Genomic DNA, 13,214 nt, shown 5'->3' on the forward strand with positions numbered 1-13,214 from the left:
TCTGAACACGAGGTGTCTACCCAGAGCTTGCCTGCCACCATGACCATCAGTGTAGGTTGTATGAAACCACAGCCATGTAAAGCCTGCCTGAGGACCATCAGTGTAGGTGCTGACAGTCCTGTGGAGACATGTGAATGATCATGTCTAAAGATGGATCAAAGGCCTTGATGGTGTCCTCTACTTCTGCTGGAGGGGGATCTGCCCTTGCACCATCACTTGATTAGGAAGTGTTACCCAAAGATACCTGCAATGAAGGCACTGTGGTCCCCCATGCACCAGTGTTCAGAGGTCCAGTGTTATCATGAGAGCTCCAATATTATTAGGAATTAACCAACTGACAGTTTCATACTTGAACGGACTTGAGTAGGTGGAAACTATGGGGGGTGGAGTCCAGTAGGAAATGGTCTTTGTGCATTTCATCTCATCTCTCTTCCTCTCTCCTCATCTACTTCCTGGCCATCTCCACTGCCACTCCTTGTCTCCTCACCCCGGCCCACAGATAACCATCACTTCTGAAAGCACGACCTGAACAAACCTTTCTTCCTATAATAATGATTTTCTCAAGTCATTTGTCATAGCTGCAGTTTTTCCTGACTTTTTCAGGACGGAAACCCTGGAAAGTTAAGACTTGGGTGACAGTCTTGCTTCCCCAGTCTTATCTGTTCTAGATCAAATAATTTATTGACTTGAGACCACAAGCACTGGGGCTAGGGAGATGGCTCAGTGGATGGAACGTTGACTGTGCAAGAGCAAGGACCCAAGTTCAGATACCCACCCAGCACCCACAGAAAAAGTCAGTCAAGGAAGCACATGCCTGTATTCCCAGTGCTGCCAGAAGAGGAAGAGGTCAAAGACATGAGGCCCCCTGGAGCTGACTAGCCAGCTATGTGCATGTACACACACACACACATACACACACACACACACACACACACACACACACACACACACACACACACCACAGAGAGCTATTTTCAAGACTTCTCCCCCTTCCAAAAATCAAAAACAAAAACACAAAAACAAAACTCTATCTAGTGCTCGGCCAAACTTGACAGAGCAGATGGTTCAGGCCAATCTCTCTGGAGGGTGACAAGCTCCTCGGGCTCCCTGCCTAAGTTAACTCCACACAGTACATGCATATGCATGCATGCACCCACACGCACAGATCTGCATAAATATCCAAGCATCTCTGTGAGGATAGAAGAAAATCCTGAGTTCCTTTCTAGGCCCAAAATAAAGATAATGGTATTAGCAGCTGTCCCCTCTAACCTGTACTCAGTGTCCCGTGCTGCAGATTAAGAGAATTTTACTAAGAGCTGAGTTCTGGGATTCATCAGATCTTAATTGTATGCCTTTTTCTTTATGTTTAAATGCATTTGTTGAATTAACACATACTTGCATGATTCCATGTTCTAAGGCCTGTTATAAAGTGTTTGACAAGGACTGCAGATCCAGCCCAGAAAGTAGAATGCTCACTAATATGCACAAGGCCTTAGGTTTGACTCCAGAATCACATACACTAGATGTGGTGGTGCACACCTGTAATCTTAGCTCCTTCCCTAGTCCCACCCCTGGGACAAAAAGAAATATCAGAAGTTCATCTACTGGTAAGGCTGTCCTTAGCTTAAGAATATGTGGAAATATATGGAATATGTGAGATCAGTCTCAAAACTAAATGGATAAATGAAGTATTTGGCAAATACTGACTTCCCATTAAACCTCTCAATAACCGGTACTAATGATCTCAGCTTATGTAGGGAAACTGAGACAGGACTAAGGTGTGTAGTAGAGGCAAGATCCAAACCCACTCATCCTGGCCTCAGCAGCCACACTTCTCACTTCCTCATGTCACCTAGAGTAATGCTTATTAAGCAACGCTGTGAGAGAGAGACCCAGAGAGCATTCATCAAGTACCTCAGATCATGTCTCCATAAGAGTGGAGGCTACAGTGAGTTCTCTGAGGCACGGGGAGGGGGGGAGGGCACATTTGCATGTGGAAAATGGAGGTCAACTTTGGGGGTCTTCTCCAGCCACCTTTCACCTTATTCTTTGGAACGGGATCTATTACTTCAACTTACTGAATCAGCTAAGCTGGTTGACCATAAGCCTAGGGATCTTCCAGTCTCTGTCTCTTCAGTGCTGGGATTCCAACCTTTTTATGAGCACTCTAGTGGTCAAACTCCATCCCTCAGGCAAGTATTTTGCTGAATAGATGCAAATCTATCAAGCTCCAACTTCAATTTTTCTTTTGAAATGTCCACTAGTCAGGAGACTATCAAGATTTCATTCAAATGAAGAGGTCAAATGTCAGGGAATAGCTCGCCTAAAGTGTCGGTGCCTGTTGCTTGGTACTCTGACAAACTACCTGATAAAAAGCAAGTTAGGACAGATTTGCATTAGCCTGTGGTTTTGAGGATTTGGTCCCTCACCATAGGGAAGGCATGACATGTAAAGCAGGCCTTCACATTGCACCCACAAGCAAGAACACTTCTCTGTCTGTGACCTCAGCTCAGAAGTGGTGCTGCCTAAGTTTAGGGTGGATCTTCCCACCTCAGTTAATTTCCTCACAGACATGCCCATAGGCTTGTCTCCTAGGTAATTTTGTCAAGTAGACAAATATGAACCATTATAATGTCCTTAGTTGCCCTGTGCTAGTATAGCAAAGTATCATCTACCACAGTGGTTCTCAGCCTTCTTAATGCCGCGACACTTTAATACAGTTCCTCATGTTTTGGTGACCCCCAACCATAAAGTTTTTCATTGCTACTTCATAACTTTAATTTTGCCACTCTTGCTGAATCATAATATAAATATCTATGTTTTCTGGTCTTAGGTGACACCTGTGAAAGGGTCACTCAACCCCCAAAGGGGTGGTGACTTGGAGGCTGAAAACTGTTGATATATCAGGTGGCTTATACAATAGAATTTTCTCACAGTTCTGGGTGGTTCCAGGCTCCAAGGCTGCATTCTCATTATTCTTTGCATGGAGCCCCTTTTATAATGGCACTAAGCCCATTTGTAAAGACTCCCGCCTCCTGCTGCCATCAATCTTCTAAGACTCTGACTCCTCATAACATCATTCTGGAGATGAAGATTTTGACATAGGAGTTTGGAGGAAACACGAACGTTCAGTCAACTGTGTAAGAGCGTGTTGCTAGGGAGTTTGTAAGCAACAGCATCAGGGAGTGCAAGAGCCATTCTTACCTTCAGCCTGCAAGAACCTGACTTATTTCTAAAATTTCCAGATGAGTGTCTTATAGCCTCTTTATGACTATTGATGGCCATTTCCTAGGTTCAGTTTGGGGCCACCTTGCTGGAATCTGAAAGAAAACTCTCAGAATGAAGACACTCTGATCCCCATGTTGAACCCAAGTTATTTGAACCAATACTTTCTTTGGAGATAGCCAATAAGATCTTTAGAACATAAAAACACAAATGCCTGATCTTCCAGGCTACTTCCCATGCTGGAATGTTTGGAGGCCACAGGGGTTCATGCACATCCTTTCAGACACCTCTACGGGTTGCTCCTAACCCTAAGGAAAAGCTAGGGTTGACTATAGTCGACATGCAATCCAGCCTCCCAGGTATTCCAGAGATCGGTAATAGAAAAACAGCTGGGGGGTTGGGGATTTAGCTCAGTGGTAGAGCGCTTGCCTAAGAAGCGCAAGGCCCTGGGTTCGGTCCCCAGCTCCGTAAAAAAAAAAAAAAAAAAAAAAAAAAAAAAAAAGGCCTATTAAGGAAAAACAGCTGGAAGGGCAGCTGATGAGTCCAGCAAAGCTGACACAATAATCCTTTGTTCACACTGTCCTCTCTTCTCAAACTATGGAGTTCAGTGTACCTCTCAGCCTCTGCCTTTGCAGTCCCTTAGCTGAAAGACAGCTTATGAATCTTCAGATAGCTGGCTTCTTCTCCATTTAAATCCAAGCTCAATCCTCCTCTACCTCCCTACCTACAGCTGCCACTACCAGCCCCCACTAAATACAAAACTACTATCATATCAAGGATGTGTAAAATGTATAGTAGTAGAAACTGGGACACACACACACACACACACACACACACACACACACACACCCCTGAGAAAATGCCTCTATAAGATCTTATAAGATCTGGCTGTAGAATATTTTCTTAATTAGTAACTGATGGGGAAGGGCCCAATCCATAATGGGTGATGTCATCATTGGGATGGTGGTCCTGGGTTCTATAAGAAAACAGGCTGAGCAAGCCATGGGGGCAAAGCCAGCAAGAAGTACCCCTCCATGACCTCTGCTTCCAAGTCCCGGCCTTGACCTCATTCAGTGATGAACAGTGATATGGAAGTACAAACCAAGTAAACCCTTTCCAGGTTGCTTTGGTGAAGGTGTTTCGTACAGCAGTAGTAACCCTAAGACATGCATAGAACTGGAAACTACTACTTATTTGGAAGAAGGAAAGGGACCACCAGATGAAAAAAGGAGAAATGAGGAAGGGTAATGTATTTGACTATTCTCAGCGTTAACCACCGTCCACTGCAGTGAAAAGCTTTCCTGATGAGGGTTGAACTCTGCACAGACCTACATGTAGAAGGATAAATGCCCATGTATCAAAATAGAGTTATGGCGTTCACTAAGTAATTGGTCTAGATTCTCACTGAGGATCCCAGGTCTGAGAACAAGCACCCTCTTTGTTTTGACCACCAAGGAATCCCCAGAACCTAAAACCAATCTTGGTGGTCCAATCCTCACATACAGTCCCTTCCCAGGCTCCCCACCTCTCTCTTCCTCTCTTACCCTACACTCTGGGTCTACTCTGCAGAGTGACCTCCACTGACCCTGTAACATCTGCAGAGACTCTGAACTCTCAAACAATTTTTCCCTCTTGGATTCTGTCATCATAATACCAGATCCCCCTCTGCTTGAAGAAACCACCTCCTCTGATTAGCTTCTAATTAACTTTCAGGTCTCAACTTAGACATGATTTCATTCAGCATTCCTTTAACAGGAAAAAAAAAACAGAAATCGTCTTCCTGAGTAACCAGGGAGATAATTTTTGGTGTGTGTGAGGTTGCTTCCTCTGAATCCTTTCTATACTGTTTGAACCATATGTCATCTATATTCTTTTAATTTAACAGAGATTATCTAAATACGAGATAATAGGCTGCTTATCTTTAGGATATTTTATGCATTTAAGTATTATTCTAATAAATTCTTAATGTGAGTACCACAAGGACTTAATTATTACAGCTTTGTTTATGGCTTAATATCGTGTTTAAAAAACTACCTTTCTGAGCACTTTATTCTAACTTTTTTTCTGAGAAAATTGCTTTCAGCCTCCCAAATAGACTATTCTGTCATCTGAGGAAATGCTGCCTTTATTCGATCCCCCATATTGCTCATAGCTCTTCGTGCAGAGTAGGGCCCACGGAGTCATGGAAACTAACAGAGATGACCACAAGCATCCTTCTCCTACTCTTGATTTTAGTGGGGCTGCTTCAGGGACCTGCCCTTTAAGAGACATGGTGATCTGAGAACACACTCTTCCTCCGAGGACAGAAAGATGCCAGTGTCTCAGCAATGTCAAGCTACAGAATAATCTCTCCCCAGAATGAAATCAGTCTGCAATGAGACCTCAAGAGCTCAAGGAATCACTCCCTCCCATTCCAAAGTTCTTCCCAGGATTCTGTAACCCACTGAATCTCACACCCCAGGTTTCCCATGTGTCTTGGTACTGGAGTCCCCTTATCTCTCACGCTAGCCACCTGATCAGTCTCCAGACCAAGGCCCGGTGTCCTCTTCTTGGTTCGCATCGCCCTCTTTGCAGCGTCTCTGCTTAAAGCTGAGCTACGATGGTGTTTGAGTTTGTATCCTGACTTAATCCTTACAATCTGAATGTTTGCAATAGTTCTCTAGGTTCCATTTGTTTGCAGCATGTAGGTAAATCACATTCACCCTTTTTTCTTCCCTTTAAAAAGATTTATTGATAAATCTGTGCGTGGTGATGTTACCAGAGTTGCTAAGCGTCAGAGCCTGGGAGCAAGCAGTTATAAGAAGCAAGGCTCAGTCAGTTGTCCTCAGTAAGCCATTAAAGAGACAAATAAAAGTGTAAAGCAGATGAAAATATGTTCAGTGTGTACACTGGGAAGAGGAGCAAAAGAAGAGGTCCACTGGCCATCCCTAGTCTGTCTCTGGGGTCCAGACAAAGCGTCCACGGACGGTTAGAGAGCTGCATATCTAAGCAGTCAAAGCATGCTCACCACCACCACTGACCTACCCTTGTGCCGCCTCCAGTTTCTCCTGTCAGGTATTCTGAGAAGTTGCTGGGACTGGGTAAAGTCTCTTTGAGGAGACAGCTCTTTCTCTGGCCAGCACCAAAGCCAAGCCTTGCCTTCTCCCAGCAGGAGTTTCCTGGGGAAATTCCATTTACTTGGGGTCCATCGTTTCAATAGTCTCATTACTAAATGGATGGGTACAACCACCTTACCTTGAAATGTCTTTATTCTTGACAAAAATGGTCTTAGAAGTGCATACCTGTAATTCTAGCATTCAGATGTCTGAGGCAGGAGGATCACAAGTTCAAAGCTAGCCTGACTACATGGCGAAACAATGTCTCAAAAAAACTGTACTGATGTGGGGAACCATTCACAAGGAAATGTAAGTAAAGAAAAATGTATGATTCCAGCCCTATCAAATCATCTTGTGTGAAGGCCCAGGAGGGGAGAAAACAGAAAAGATACAAAAATGTTAACTGGTAGTTATTTCTGGAAGCTAGCACTATGCTACTTATACGAATGGCGAGATTCACTTTCCGACAAGCATTTGACTTGGGGTGCCAACAGCTTCGTGATCGGTGTGGAGTCTTCCTTGGGGAAATCCTTGACAGCCTTCCCTTTCAGGATGTTCTGCTTTTAAAAATCACACCACAGTGTCACCACTCTGTCTCTTCTCATCCTAAAATATTTACCAAAACCACTGATCCTCATTGCTTTGATTTATTGGGTTCTTATTGTGTGGCAAGAACTGTCCTAAATGCTTTATGCGTTTGCCTGACTGTGTGAGGAGGCTGCTGAGGGCGGAACCAGGTGCTGAAGATACTGCAGCGGCACCAGTTCAACCTCAGGACAACTCCATGACGTCACCATTATCACTCCCCTAGGCTGGAGAGGTGATTCACTGAGTACTAGTGAATGATCGGTTTGAGGCTGAAACGGAGATGTGAGTCCAAAGAGAGGCCTCTTGTTTACTGTGCTTCATTCAGAGATATCAGGATTATCTGTCTGCAGGAACACGGTAATACTGCCAGGCCAACTGGGGAGTCTGACCAACTGGTGAACTCATGCCCAGACTAAAGAACAGTGCTAGCGTCCGGCTACACGTATTGGTTGTCACACAGAGTGACAATGCACTCCTTATTCTTTTTTTAAAGAAACCCTGAAAATCTGACTTTCATGGTAAATACACTGAGTTTTAAATTGCAGTAAACATTTGACTTTTTAATAAAGTACAATATGCGATTAAAGATGCAGGTTAAATAAGTGAACAGAAATCACAAAGTATATGAGCTTTTTTTTTTCAGAATTATGAGCTTTGACTCATATTTCTGAAAGGCCTCCTGGGCCGGGAAGATGGGCCAACAGGTGAGAGTGCCTTCTGCACTAGCCCAAGGACCCCCACCTGAATCCTTGACACACACAAAGGGCAGTGTGACCACATGCCCTTGTTATCAGTGCTGAAGGGATAGCAGATTCAGGAGGGTCACTGGGGCTTGTTGGCCTCCAGCCTGGCTCCAGGTTCAGTGACAGATCTCATCTCAAGGGAATAATATGGAGACCAGGACACCCAGAGTCCTCCTCTGGCTTCCACCCAGGCACACATGAACACAGACACACGCACACACACACACACACACACACACACACACACACACACATACACACACACACACACACACACACCACTATACCCTGTGAAAGCCCCAAATTCCTTTTTAATTTACACATTTTCCATTAGAGAGCAGAACTTACTGAACCATGGAGAGCTCAGCAGATTCTCAGAGAGACAGAAAGTAAATATTTCCTGCTGTACCGTGTATCACGGATATTCATGTCTGCCTGGGAGTTGAGTAGACAAACAGGCATGGCTACATGTCATAAAATAATATTCTTCTTTCGATTTTTTTTGTCAGTCATCTAAATGTGCAAACACTACTCCTAGCTGGTAAAACATAGGAAATCTGGTTGTGGACCACTTTGGGCTGTTAGAAACTGGCTGCCAGGGCTGGAGACAGGGTTCAGCAGTTCCAAGAATGGGCTGCTTTTCCAGAGAACTCAGATTCAATTCCCAGGACCCACAAGCAGCTCACAGCCATCAGTAACTCCTGTTCCAAGGGCTGCTACGCCCTCTTCTAACCATTTCAGTCACCAGATACATAAGTGATACACAGACATACAAGCAGGCAAAAGACCACATGCATAAAATTAAAACGACAAAACCCAGCAGCAATAACAACAACAGAAACCAAGCAGAAGATCACTTTGTTGATACAGTGCTCCGTGAACAAATATGAAGCTCTAAGTTCAATCCCCAGAACACATATGAAGAAGTCAGGAGCAGTGACATCATCTCCTTGCAATACAGGCACTGGGAAGTTGAGGAGGGTCTGGGTGCTGCTGGCTTGTCAGTCTACCCTATTCCTGAACCCTCAGCCAATGAGAAACCCTGTCTCAAACAAAACAACACAACAGCTAAAAGTGGGGGCAGGGCAGATGACTCTGGAGTTCAGAGCACAAACTGCTCTTAGAGTTTGGTTTCCCACTTCAGGCAGGTCACAGCCACCTGTGACGCCAGCTCCTACTGGATTCGAGATCCCTGGCTTCTGTGGGTACCTGCACTCATGTGCACATACCTACATATAGACACATGATTTTTAAATAATACAAAATCATTTTCAAGTGGACAGCAACTGAGGATGCACAAACACACATGCACTGGCTCACTTGTTCTCACCTGTGGGTGTGTGTGTGTGCGTACACACACACACACACACACACACACACACACACACACACACACACTGAAAACCTGGCTAGTGTGCTTCTAAGAGCCACCCATGCTCACTGATCCTTACTCCTAGTCTCAGGCATGTTGCCTTAATCACTTGGAGTAACCAGTTTCATAGGCAAATGCAGGCCTCCCTATTCCTCCAAACCCCCCACCACCAGTGATCCCCAGTGGTCTCTTCTAGGAGAGTCTACATTCAGTCTCCCCCTGAATTTTTTCTTCCTGTGAAATCTTCTGTAGGATATATAAAGCAGTTCACAGTGAGGTAAGGCCACTCTCTTCAAAGCCTCTTGCCCACTCTCAAAGCCCTTTGCCCTGCCCAGTGTCCCTCAACCTGTTTCATAGAAGAAACATAGGAAAGGTGGGGAAATCAGGGTAAGCACCACTGCCATTGTTTATAGCAAGGGACGGCCACAAAACTGTCCCCAAGTCACCTAGGAAAGTACTGTGTTCCCACTTCTAAAACCATTGAAGAAATCAAGACTCATAACAGTCCTTAACAGAACACTAATAGCTTATGCTCTAAGATCAAGAATCGATAAATGGCACCTCATAAAATTACAAAGCTTCTGTAAGGCAAAGGACACTTGTCAATAGAACAAAACGTCAAACAATAGATTGGGAAAAGATCTTTACCAATCCTACATCAGATAGAGGGCTAATGTCCAATATATACAAAGAACTCAAGAAGTTAGACTCCAGAGAGTCAAATAACACTGTTAAAATGGGGTATGGAGCTAAACAAAGAATTCTCAGCTGAGGAATATTGAGGGGCTGAGAAGTACTTAAAGAAATGTTCTACATTCTTAGTCATCAGGAAATGCAAATCAAAACAACCCTGGGATTCCGCCTCACAGCAGTCAGAATGGCTAAGATCAAAAATTCAGGTGACAACAGATGCTGGCAAGGCTGTGGAGAAAGAGGAACACTCCTCCATTGTTGGGATTGCAAGCTGGTACAACCACTCTGGAAATCAATCTGGAGGTTCCTCAGAAAATTGAACATAAAACTACCTGAGGACCCAGCTGTACTACTCCTGGGCATATACCCAAAAGATGCTCCAAAATATAACAAGGACACATGCTCCACTATGTTCATAGCAGTCTTATTTATAATAGCCAGAAGCTGGAAAGAACCCAGATGTCCTTCAACACAGGAATGGATACAGAAAATGTGGTACATCTACACAATGGAGCATTACTCAGCTATCAAAAACAATGACTTTATGAAATTCATAGGCAAATGGATGGAATTAGAAAATACCATCCTGAGTGAGGTAACACAATCACAAACACACACACACACACACACACACACACACACACGGTATGCACTCACTGATAAGTGAACATTAGCCCCAAAGCTCTAATTACCCAAGATACAATCCACAGACCACATGAAGCTCAAGAAGAAGGATGACCAAAGTGTGGATGCTTCAGTCCTTCTCAAAAGGGGGAACAAAAATATTCATAGGAGGAGATATGGAGACAAAGTTTGGAGCAGAGACTGAAGGAATGGCTATTCAGGGCCTGCCACTCCTGGGGATCCAGCCCATATGCATACAGCCACCAAACCCAGACAATATTGCTGATGCCAAGAAGTGCATGCTGACAGGAGCCTGATATAGCAGTCTCCTGAGAGGCTCTGCCAGAGCATGATGTAATTAGGCGAATGCTTACAGTCAACCATTGAACTGAGAACAGGGTCCCCATTGGAGGAGTTAGAGAAAGGATTGAAGGAAGTGAAGGGATTTGCAACCCCATAAGAACAACAATATCAACCAACCAGAGCACCCAGGGACTAAACCACCATTGAAAGAGTATACATGGACAGACCCATGGCTTCAGAGTATACTCTATACTATAGAGTATAAGGCATGTAAGATGCTTAAAGTGGTCCATGGGATACATACTATGACATAATCCAATCAATTTATGTCGACCTCCCCCCCCCATTGCAGGCTATCTTGTTTTGAGGCAGGATTACCAAACCAGAGATGCCCAGCAAGGCCCAGGATATACCCTCACCTTAGCACTGAGGTGACAGATTCATGACGCCATACCTGGTTTTTCTGTAGGTGCTAGAGACCTAAGACCAGGTCTATGCACTTGTGAACAAGCACTTTACCTGCTGAGCCATCTCCCTAGCTCCAGTGTCAGTCTGCTATCCATTGCTGGGATGAAATGCTTGGGACATGTTCCTTTTATCTCACAGTTTCAAAGGCTCCAGGCTGCCCCCAGCTACACCCACTATTCAAGGTCCAGACAGGCTTGGCGCCTACTCACAGTAGTGAGCAGTAAGGAGTTAAATGGATAGTGCTCTTAGCATTATAAGATAATCATAGGAACAAGAATATTAGAGCCAACAATGATAGGCGTTCAAGTCTAATGGTGAAGCCTTAGGCTTTGAAGTCTCACATGCTAGGATGCCTCTGGGATTCTTGGTGCCTCATCAGAAATGTCAATATTAACCAACTTGCCTCGAGGGTGGTGGCCCCATCCATGTGCCTGACCATTGAAAACTCCTTCATTTTAGTGTATGTATACAGGGGTATAAGTTGGTGTGTGTGTGTGTGTGTGTGTGTGTGTGTGTACATGTGTACACATGTTTATGTGTGTGGAGGCCAGAGTGTCTTCTTCGATTACTTCTCCATTTCTTTTCTTTCTTTCTTTTTTTAAGACGTGGCACTTCGATGTAGCGTTAGCTATCCTGGCCTGAAGCTTACAATATTAGACCAAGATGGCCTCAAATTCACAGCCATCTGCCTGTCTTCATTTTCAGAGTGCTGGAATCAAAGGCATGGCATGTTGTGCCCAGTCCGTCTTTGTTTTTGAATTAGTGTGTGCGTCGATCACTCGCATACCACAGAGCATGCGAGGAGATCAGGGGACAACTTTGTGGGATCTGTTCTTCCACCTTTTTGGGTTCTGAAAAGTAAATGCAGATCATGGAAGCCGGGTGGCTACAACATTTACCTACCTGCTGTGTCCATCTGTCAGCCCTCCACCTTGTGTTTTGAGACAGGGTCTCACACTAAACTAAGAGTTCACCAATTCAGCTGGACTGTCTGGCCCATCTCAGGAATCCTCCTGTCTCTACCTCCCAGCCCTCTCGTTACGGGCAGACATCCCCATCACCATACTCTCTGTGGATAGTGGGGATCTGAGCTCAAATTTTCATGCTCAGCAGCAAGTGCTTTACCTACAAAGCCATCTTTCCACCCCAGAAACGCTTAATAAGCAGCAGCTATTATAGTCATGTGCCCAAGCTTCACAAGAAGTATATGCATATATATTTCATAAATGGCCTTTTCTCATCTTACAGTGACCTCTCGGAGAAGCAAGCCTGGCTCTGTCTGATGCTCCCCCTTCTTGCTTTGCTCTGCACAGCACTGCGCCTCACCTCCCTGCCTCTGTCTTTGCAGACAGGGAAGAGGAAACACAGGCATAATTCCTCGCCGTGCTGTGAGACATTCTGAATACTGTTTGTCATTTATAAGAACTGACAGAGTCATTAGCTGCCCCAGAGATTGGTTAATTGGCTAGTTAATAAACACCCACAATGATTAACAAACACATACAATGAGTTGAGTCAAGTTTATACTGGAGAAAGAAAGAATGAAAAATGCTGACAGCTTCTCTGTGGATCTGAGTGACCCACGCTGGCGGGGGATAGGGGTGGGTTGTGAGGGAAGAGAGGACTAGAGGGGCCTATGGTCAGAATTGGCAGGCTGGAGACAAGAAAATAACCCCTTCCCGATGCCCAGAGTGGAATGTTGGCTCCTTGTTTACCTGAGTGACTGCAAGTGAAACTCTCCCTTATTCACCTGTTAAGTGGGAAGATAAATCAAATGCTTCAGCTCTGTTTCCCTTTTCCCTCACTGAGGACAAGCTAGGCAGAGACCCCTCACACCAAGCTCTCGTGTTTCCTAATTCTAAGATTGCAATGGCATGAGATGTCTGAAAAGCAGCATATTTCAGTCTTTTGGTTTTTATCATATATATTTATTAGCTGTCATTTCTGCTGATATGTTAGCTTTGCATCACTCCAACAAATACTGTGTGTGTGTGTGTGTGTGTGTGTGTGTGTGTGTGTGTAGACCTTGAGCATACTAAGCAAGTTCTCCACCACTGAGCTGCCTCCCTCGCCTTACTTTTTTTTTATTTAAAGATTTATTCA

General features: G+C 44.5%; 1 protein-coding gene across 1 annotated transcript in view; it reads left to right on the forward strand.

Moving 5' to 3' along the window:
• Window positions 1-13,214, forward strand: part of Cacng3 (calcium voltage-gated channel auxiliary subunit gamma 3) — a 95,669-nt gene that overhangs the window by 67,670 nt on the left and 14,785 nt on the right.

The sequence above is a fragment of the Rattus norvegicus genome, chromosome 1 (assembly GCF_021556685.1).
Source record: "Rattus norvegicus strain SHRSP/BbbUtx chromosome 1, alternate assembly SHRSP_T2T, whole genome shotgun sequence".
NCBI lineage: Eukaryota > Metazoa > Chordata > Mammalia > Rodentia > Muridae > Rattus > Rattus norvegicus.